Source organism: Microtus ochrogaster, chromosome 4 (genome assembly GCF_000317375.1).
Source record: "Microtus ochrogaster isolate Prairie Vole_2 chromosome 4, MicOch1.0, whole genome shotgun sequence".
NCBI classification, from domain to species: Eukaryota; Metazoa; Chordata; class Mammalia; order Rodentia; family Cricetidae; genus Microtus; species Microtus ochrogaster.
In genome coordinates this window covers 24816050-24824789 of record NC_022011.1, presented here as the reverse complement: position 1 = coordinate 24824789, position 8740 = coordinate 24816050, and the positions used below count along the sequence as shown (strand labels likewise).

The following is an 8740-nucleotide window of genomic DNA, read 5'->3' as shown; positions in this document are numbered from 1 at the left end:
TGGCGGGGGCCCGGCGCGCCTCCCGCCGCCGCCTCCCGCGGCGCCCGCTCCCTCTTTCTCTTTCTCTCGCGCACACACTCTCTTCTTACTCCATCTACTTTGCGGCCTTGGAGAGGGGAAGGAGGAAGCCGGGCGGAGCCGGGGCGGAGGGAGGGAAGGTAGCGGTCCCGGGGAGGTGCTTGCTCAGCCTCGACGAGCCGCCCCAAGTGTGCAGAAAAGTACAGGTAAAAAAAAGAAAGAAAAAAAAAAAAAAAGGAAAAAAAAGTCGCCTCCGGACGTGCGAGGGAATGCGGGGGGCCTCGTTGCGGACGGCCCAATTTAGGGGTGCCGAGCCCCTGAGGGTGCGCGGGTCTGAACTGGGTGGGGAGGAGAAGGTGGGTGATTGCAGGGGAGCCAGGCACCAGGGGAGGGGAATGCAAAGGTGCCGAGTGCTGGGGCGTAGTGGGGGGGTGCTCAAGGGACACTACTCTTGCCTCCACAGGGGCCACTGAGTGCCTGCCCCCTCCCCCCACCTGCTGCCTAGTGCCCCCCTTCTCCAGGCTATGGAGCTCTCCTTGCAGGGTCTTGGGGGCGGCCTCTGCTGTTGTCATGCTTCTCAGTATGAAAGGGGAGCTGCAGAGGGACCCCCCAGGTGGAACGTGGAAGTTGTTTGTGGGTGGTCAGACTTGTCAGGGGACATGGGTGTGAATCCTGTTCCCAGCACTCGCTAGCACAATCAGGGGCTAATACTTGTCTCCAAGGCCACACAGGTAGTAGTGGGCACTGGAGATTTTGAAATCGGTTCAAAATGTTAAAAGAAGACATCCATCTGTCATCTTCTGAACAATAGAGAAATACCCATGGTCTCTGGGGAGAGAGGGCTTAGCTAGCTTTGGGACCACAACTGTTCTTGCGTGGGATTTGGACCATTGGACAAACAAGAATCCACCACCAATCCCAAGGGAGGATACCCTTAGAAGGTGTTCCTTCTCAAGAGAAGGCTCTGAATAAAGATGCCAAAGGGACTGGCCACCCTCTACCAGGAGGCCTGTAGATACTGAAAAAAACCACTGTTAAGGATCACTTTGGACCTCCCACCACACCCTCCGGTTGAATCCTTCGCAGTGGTTGTCTTTCTTCAGGCTGTTGTCTAAATTTCCATACAGTTCTAGAACAGGTTGGGTTAACCTTTTGGGTAAGAGACTGCAGTGGTGATCCACTGTTAGCTCGGTCCCAGGGCTCTCCGAGAACCCCAAGCTTCCCAGATGGTAGATTTGCTGACTGGTGTGAGAGTGGAAGACAGGCCAGTAGGCATCTTGGCTTCCTGTGAATCCAGAACCTTTGGGATGATTCTGGGCTTGGTGAGGCCCAGTGATGGATTACTGGCCATCAGGGTCAGGTGAGACCCATGTTAAAAAATAAGTTGGTCTCTCTTTTACTCCATGGCCTTCCTTATACTTGATGATAGAGAAGCCAAGGTTGACTAGAAACCTGGTGAGACACTGACAGATGGGCCAGCAAGCCATCCAAAGAGCCGCTGACCTTTTTCAAGATGGTGGGGGCAGTTTCGGAAACCAAAAGTCAAAACCCAGCGGAATGCAAGCGTTTGACCAAACTCCCCGAACTAGAACCAGCACTACCAGAACACCAGCAGAAAGTGGATGCCCTTTAGGGGAAAAAAAAAACCCCAAAACAAAAAACTGACCTTGTTGGGGTCATGGAATTTTCTCATCCGATGGTGAGTTGTCTTAGAGCCACTGACTTTGCTTGGGTCACAAGTGGCCTTGTGAAGACAGGAAGTGGACATCACAGGAGACATAAGTGGTTCCCATTTGAAGTCTGAAACTTACGAACCTTCTGGGGATAATTTCTTGTCTAATGTCCATCTGAAAGTGCCGTTCTTAACCTTGCTAATGATAGTAACCAGATGAGTCTGTGAGGATGGGAGTTTCCACAGTGGCCTTGAACCATCTCAGCAACTCAGGAGTGCTTATTGTAGTTCAATAAGCAGGACAGTAATAACAATTACTTCCGTGGTGGTGGGTAATTGTATACTGTATAAAATGGTTTTCCTGTGGCTGATTATTTGCACAGCCATTACTAGAAGGGCTAAATTGCATTATGAGACTATAACCAATGTCAAGGCTTTTATTGCCCATGCCTCCATTGCATAACATAGTCTGAGGGATTTAATTGGTTGTTCAAATTTAACTTAAAATCAAGAAGTGCCAAATGTGCCTCAGTAATATATTTCTAGCTGTAAAGTTGTATACATTAGAAATAGCCTGTTGAATATTCAGTGTAGGTCCTGACCTTAAAGGAAATAAAAACAACACCTTATTCTATATGCTGGTATTTTCTTAATTAAATATTATACTTGAGAGTATGTAAAATGTCTTATCATAACTTTTAACCAATAAACCGTATTTTAAGTGGGCTAGGAGTGATGATCTTTGTAATACATAGTTCATCTGGGTGCCTGCTGACATTTCCTTTGACTTTTTATGGTGAGGATGATGCTTGGACTGCAGAGATTGACCTTCTCTTGGGTGATTTTAGAGACCTCAGTTTTGAAGAGCAAGCCTTCCCCAGAGAGCTCTGTTAAGGGGTTGTGTGCTGGATTTAAAGACAGCAGAAAATGAGTTCTGTTTATGTGATGATGCTCTTTAGTCTTGGTGAGGAAACCTGGAGCAAGAGAAGACGGTTTGCTCTGTTTTATTTCTCTGACACCAGAGCCCTCACCCTCTTCCAATGCATTCTAGCTATCATGTATATGATAGGATTGTTTCCAATATTGATTGCTATCTTAGAGCACTGGTTCTCAACCTTCCTAACGCTGCAACCCTTTAATATAATCCCTCATGTTATGGTGACCTCCAACCGTAAAATTATTTTCATTGGTACTTCGTAACTGTGGATTTATCTCGGCAACAGAAACAAAACTAGGATGTGGTGTTATCACAGAGATAAGGGGAAGAAAAGGGACATAAGAATTCCAACGATCTCTCAGTGTGCTCTCTGTTTACTGTGCAGTTTTCTGCTCACTGACAAGAGTCATGAGTATGAGGAAATGAATTTGTGAGGAGTTAGGGAGCAAGAAAAAGACAAGATAATTGGCTTCCTTGTGTCACAGATGATGTGTTCTTGATACCCAACCACCTTGGCAAATGATTGACTCTGCCAGGGATGGAAAATTCTAATATTGTCTAGATCCAGATTTATAGTGTAAAGATGGGGGGGGGGCATGAGTGCTTCTGTATAGGGAGCATTGTGGGAAAAGACAAACTAAAAATCTGCTCCATCTGAAGGTATTCAGTGACACTTTTCATACCTAGCAATGAGACAAGACACACACACACGAACACACACATGTGTGAGTGAGGAAAGATACACTTCCACACTACACAATCCATCATTGTGAGAAAAGCCAGTGCAGGATCTCAAAGCAGGAACCGCAGGGCAGGAACTGAAGCAGAGACTCGGAGGAATGCTACTTACTGACTTGCTCCCTATGGCTTGATCAGCATTAGCCTTCTTTCTTATTTAGTGCAGTTACTGACCATAAAAGTTATGAGTTATGAAAAAGATATCTCTTCCTATATGATAGTATTTTCTTAATTAAATATTATAATAGACTGTAAAATAACATAATCTTTAACCAATAAACCATATTTTGCATAGGCTAGGAGTAATGACCTGCTTCTTATACAACCCAAGACTATTATTATCTGTCCATGAGTGGAACAACCCACATTGGGCTTGGCCCTCCCACATCAAGAAAATACCTCACAGGCATGTGCACAAGCCAGTCTGATGTAGGCAGTCCTTCAATTGAAGTTTCCTTTTCCCAGGTGTCTTTAGTTTCTGCTGAAACTGATGAAATTGACACACCACACACCATGAATAGGGTGGCTCAGTTCTTTCTCTAGAAGTGTGTCTGGGTACCTTTAAGAGAAGCCAACTATCTTCCCCTGAAAGGGTAAACTGCATTTAAACCTCCACCATGTGGTTTTCCTTGCTGTTAAGTGATGTTTTACACCTCTTACCCTTGACTAGTTGAATGAAGGACATGAAGGACAAAATGTTCAAAGAGGATTTTTTTTTGTGTGTGTGTGTTCATTGGCTGAGATGATGCTTATTGTGCCAGACTCTGTTGATGCTTCCTAAAGCTCTATCTTCAAAAAAATGGCTGTATCTTTTTTTGGGTGAAGGGTGGTATGACATATATTTCTCCTTCCTTATGTTCAGAGCTATATGTGCACAATTTTATGTATGTTTGCACAGTGTATGTAATGGTTTTTATTCCAAATAAAAACTACTGAATATTTTCCCTTTACATTGACTTTAGTTGCATATGAACCCTACAGTAGTCTTGAGCACAGGTCTCTGCCTGTGTGTGTGCAACCTGTGTTATACAAAGTCACACATTAGAAGTATCAGAACTTGCAGAAGGAGACAACCCTGGAGCAGATCATGAAAAATGTATGCAACTTTGCACCCGTAACATTGACTAAGCTCCAAATAAATCTAATAGGAATATATTGGCTAGTGGGTCCCTCATTAAGTCCAACAGTCCTTTACAGGGTTCTGGTAGAGCAGACAATTCCTTGGTTCTCTGTAGATTGCCCAGAGCATTCACTTCTAATAAACATGATTTCTGATAAAGTTAAGTCTGGTCCATTTCTTTATTCATTCACCCAAGAGGAGACCAGTGTTTTCAGATCTTCTTTATGAGTTCTTCCTGCTTCACTATACAACATGGTGGTGGTGCCACTGTATGAGCTAGCACTCATGTGTTGACTGAGCATATTTCCCACTTCATGCTAGTGTTTCCATGCATTGTTGAGTTTCCTTCCTTGTGAGAGAGCTTGCCCATGAGTACTGCAAGTATTAATATTAAGAAGTCGAAGAAATGGCATCTCAACCTACACAACTTTCTTGTGATGCTGATGTCACTCACCTAATTGATTAATCCCATCTAAGGACCTTCTTGTCAAAGATAGGAATTCTTAAATCTCTACACACGTCTTTCAAGGATGATAGACCAGTTGAGTTGGAATCTTGGGATCAGAGTACAATAGTACATAGTCCAGTGAACGTGGACCAGGTATTTGGTTCTCCAGTGGAGATCCACTGCCTTATTTTTAAGCAGGTTTTTATGTTACTCTTTACTGCATAAGGTGATTTCTTCAAGACCTTAAGCTGTCCTTGAAGGGAGATAAAAAGGACTCTTGTAGCCTGACCAAATTTTAAAAACAGCTCAGGCTGGGTGATTATAGAAAGACTTAATATTAGAGACATGTGATTAGATTGAAAACCTCTCTTGGACAGTGAAAGGAGGTCTAGGTTGGCTGAATTTGTAGCACCATCATTCATTTATTTTTTCATATTTATAAACCGATAAATATATGCCTGGAACAAGGGAAGTGATGGTAGTGTCCCCTAAAAGCCTATGGTGTAGTGGGGGAAAGTGTGGGAGAAAGTATTCTATGGGGAAGATGAGACATTCAGGATGATGTTGAGGAATATATATATGATTCAGGCTGGGGAAATGAGAGAAGGTTTCCCAGAGGAGACTCAGCTAGGAAGTGGATGTGGACAGATTAAAAGTCCTATCAGGACTTTTACTGAAAGGTCAGTTTTCTCCTGAATGTATTACATTTTTTGGTAACCAATCTCTATTATGGAGCATCTACATTGCTTCTATTTGTAAGATATTATGTGCTTCTGTTATGAATGTCCAAAAGCATCATTCTTTATATGTATAGTTTTAAGAATGTGAATGGTTTTACTACTCTTGATTCTTGTGTTGGTTTGAAAGTAAATGGCCCCCAAAGGGAGTGGCACTATTAGGAGGGGTAGCCTTGTGGAATAGGTGTGGTCTTTTTGAAGGAAGTGTGTGGCTGTAGAGGTGGACTTTGAGGTATCATATATGCTCAAGACACCGCCCAGTGAGATAGTTCACTTCCTGTTGCCTGCAAAATGTAAAACTCTCAGTTACCTCTCCAGCACCATGTCTGCCTGTGAGTTGTCATGTCCCACTATGATGATAATGGACTGAACCTCTGAACTATATAGGTGAGCCACTCCAATTAAATGCTTTCCTTTACAAGAGTTGCTGTGGCCATGGTGTCTCTTCACAGCAATAGGAACCCTAAGTAAGATAATTCATAACCTGAGATTTTCCTTCCACAATGGAAAGTTGATTAAATTAGAAGAAGAATGGGAGCAGGTTGACCAGCCAACAATTGTTGCATTCTGTTTTAATAACTGGAAGGCAATGGTGGCTGAATGGGAGTGATAATGAGAATGGAGAAAAATGGGCAAGATTGTAAGATTTTAAAGGGATTAGCATAGTTTGGTTTATCAGTCAAGTTTATATGCTGCAGGTGTAATATACAGTATACAGTAACAACCTAGCTTTAACACGATGCATTCTTTTCTATAAAGGAAAGCTTGGAATTCAGGTTTGGTATGCCACTCTGTGAAGTTCACAAGATGTCAGGTTTCTTTTTATTTCTATCTCACTATCCTCAGGTGTAGCTTCTGTCCCCAAGGCCATTTCACGCTCCACCCTAGCCTTAGAGCTCTAGCCATCTTTTTCAGAAGAGGAGCAAAAAGAAAGATGGAGGGCTGAATCGAATCACCTTTCCATAAACAATTGGATTCTGCTGTCATCTTATTGGCTTGACTATGTAGCTGCAAAGGAAGCTGTGTAGAAAGCACGGCTTTCAGTGGAAGTCTCCCTTGCCCTGCCAAAATAAAACTGTTCACCAGTGCACAGGGTAAAGGAAAGCAGGAGCTGGGGGGTAATCCCTAGGTTTCTGTTAGTCCATTGGGTTCATGCTGGAACTTGGGGAGAAGTTTTGTTTGAAGGAACTATGGAGGCAATAGAAAGGGCAGTGAGTCAGGGCATGGGAAACACTCAAGTGTAGGTGCCCACAGCGGCAGGTACGCAAACTCAGAGCTCAGGAGTAGTATCTAGTATGGAGATAGATTGAATAGTAGTAAATGTACAGAGACTGAGTGCCATTAGTACACAGAGTCTAGTTAAAGACCAAAGAACAGTGTGTAAGCCTGAGTTCCAGCTCCTTGATGGGGAAAGTGGAAGTTTTAGAGAAACGAAGAGAGTGGCTTTCCAAGCAAGAGTTGTGAAAGACTAGGGTTGTGGAAATCAATGGAAGATTCAGGATGGGGGGGGCGGAGGGAGAGAAAGCAAACTAGTAGTGTTCTTGGATTGAGCGACCAATAAGGCAACTGTGGGATGCAGTTGTCCCATTCAGTGTGATGGGGGTTGAGAAGGGCTTGATGCAGTGTGGGGGATATGGATGTAGAGACATCTTCCACAGGCAACTCTTAAGAATCTGGTGCAATGTGAAGGACAGAGTGATGCCTGCAAGACATGGGAGGAAGGACCAGCCATCTCCATCCCTCTAGTTCTACATCTGCTTTGAATGTTTTGCATAGTAGTGATCGTGGTGTTAACTTCTATTGATCCCTTACATTCTTACATATGACTTTCCATAAATCTTATGAACCCTCTGATGTTGTACATGATGTCTTCTGTAATTTAAAAATATGTTATTTATGTATGTGTATGTGTGAGCGTGCATGTGCGTGTAGTCACACATATGAGTACATGTGCCCACAGAGGCCAGAAGGGTGTGCTAGAGTCCCTGGAGTTGGAGATACAGGCTGTTGTGAGCTTCCTGATGTAGGTGCTGGGAACCAAACTCAGGTCCCCTTAAGGAAAAGCGAGTGCTCCTAACACTGAGAAACCTCTCCAGTTTCAGCTTCAGTAATTTTAACAGCAGAAAAGTAGAACACACATTATATAGTCACACAGAGCCTTTCTCATAAGTAAAATTGGCTCAAGGAAAAGGCCAAAGTCAAGGACTTGGAAATGAAGCTCTTCACTGAGTGCAATATATTTGTCTCAACAATATTTGTCTGAGAGAAGGGGCTGACCAGCTAATCCTGTTGACAAATGTATGTGATGTTATGTTATAGAATAATCTTCTTGTACACTCTGAAGATGTGTCTTTGCCAGGACACCTTCTGATTGTTTTAATAAAGGGCTGAATTGTAGTGCAAATTATAATTGAGCTTAATAATAAAAACCCAGAGCCAGATAATCAGGGTAGATGCTGGACGATCAGAGAAGTAAAGGAGCAGCCACTAGAGAGACTTCCTTCCTTCCTTCCTTCCTTCCTTCCTTCCTTCCTTCCTTCCTTCCTTCCTTCCTTCCTTCCTTCCTTTCTATTTCCTCTGCCGAATCCTCAGACTAGAAAGGAGCAAGATCCTGTCTCCAGAATTCAGGCAAGATCCTGAATCCTCAGACTGAATGGTCTGAGCTCCGGTCTCCTCCCGCCTTGTATTCTCCTCTCTCCTCAGCCACATCTTTTTCTGTCTCCACCTCTCTAGTGCTGGGATTAAAGGCATGTGACTCCCAAGTACTGAGATTAAAGGTGTGAGTTACCATTGCCTGGCTCTGTTTCTCTTTTAGACTGGATTAGGGTGGCCTTGAACTCAAAGAGATCTGTAAGCCTCTGCTTCCAGAGTGCTGGGATTAAAGATGTTGCCATCACTGCCTGTTCTCTTTGGCTAACTAGTGTCTGGCTCCACACTCTGATCTTCAGGAAAGCTTTATTTTTAGATCACAAACAAAACATTGCCACACCAAATGGCTAATAGCTAGGCAGGAAGGTGGGACATCGAGAGAGAGAGAGAGAGAGAGAGAGAGAGAGAGAGAGAGAGAGAG

General features: G+C 43.7%; 1 protein-coding gene across 1 annotated transcript in view; it reads left to right on the top strand.

The window, feature by feature from the left end:
• The window catches only part of Cdyl2 (chromodomain Y like 2), a 181247-nt gene that overhangs the window by 332 nt on the left and 172175 nt on the right, over positions 1–8740 (top strand). The gene's annotated exons all lie outside the window — the stretch shown is intronic.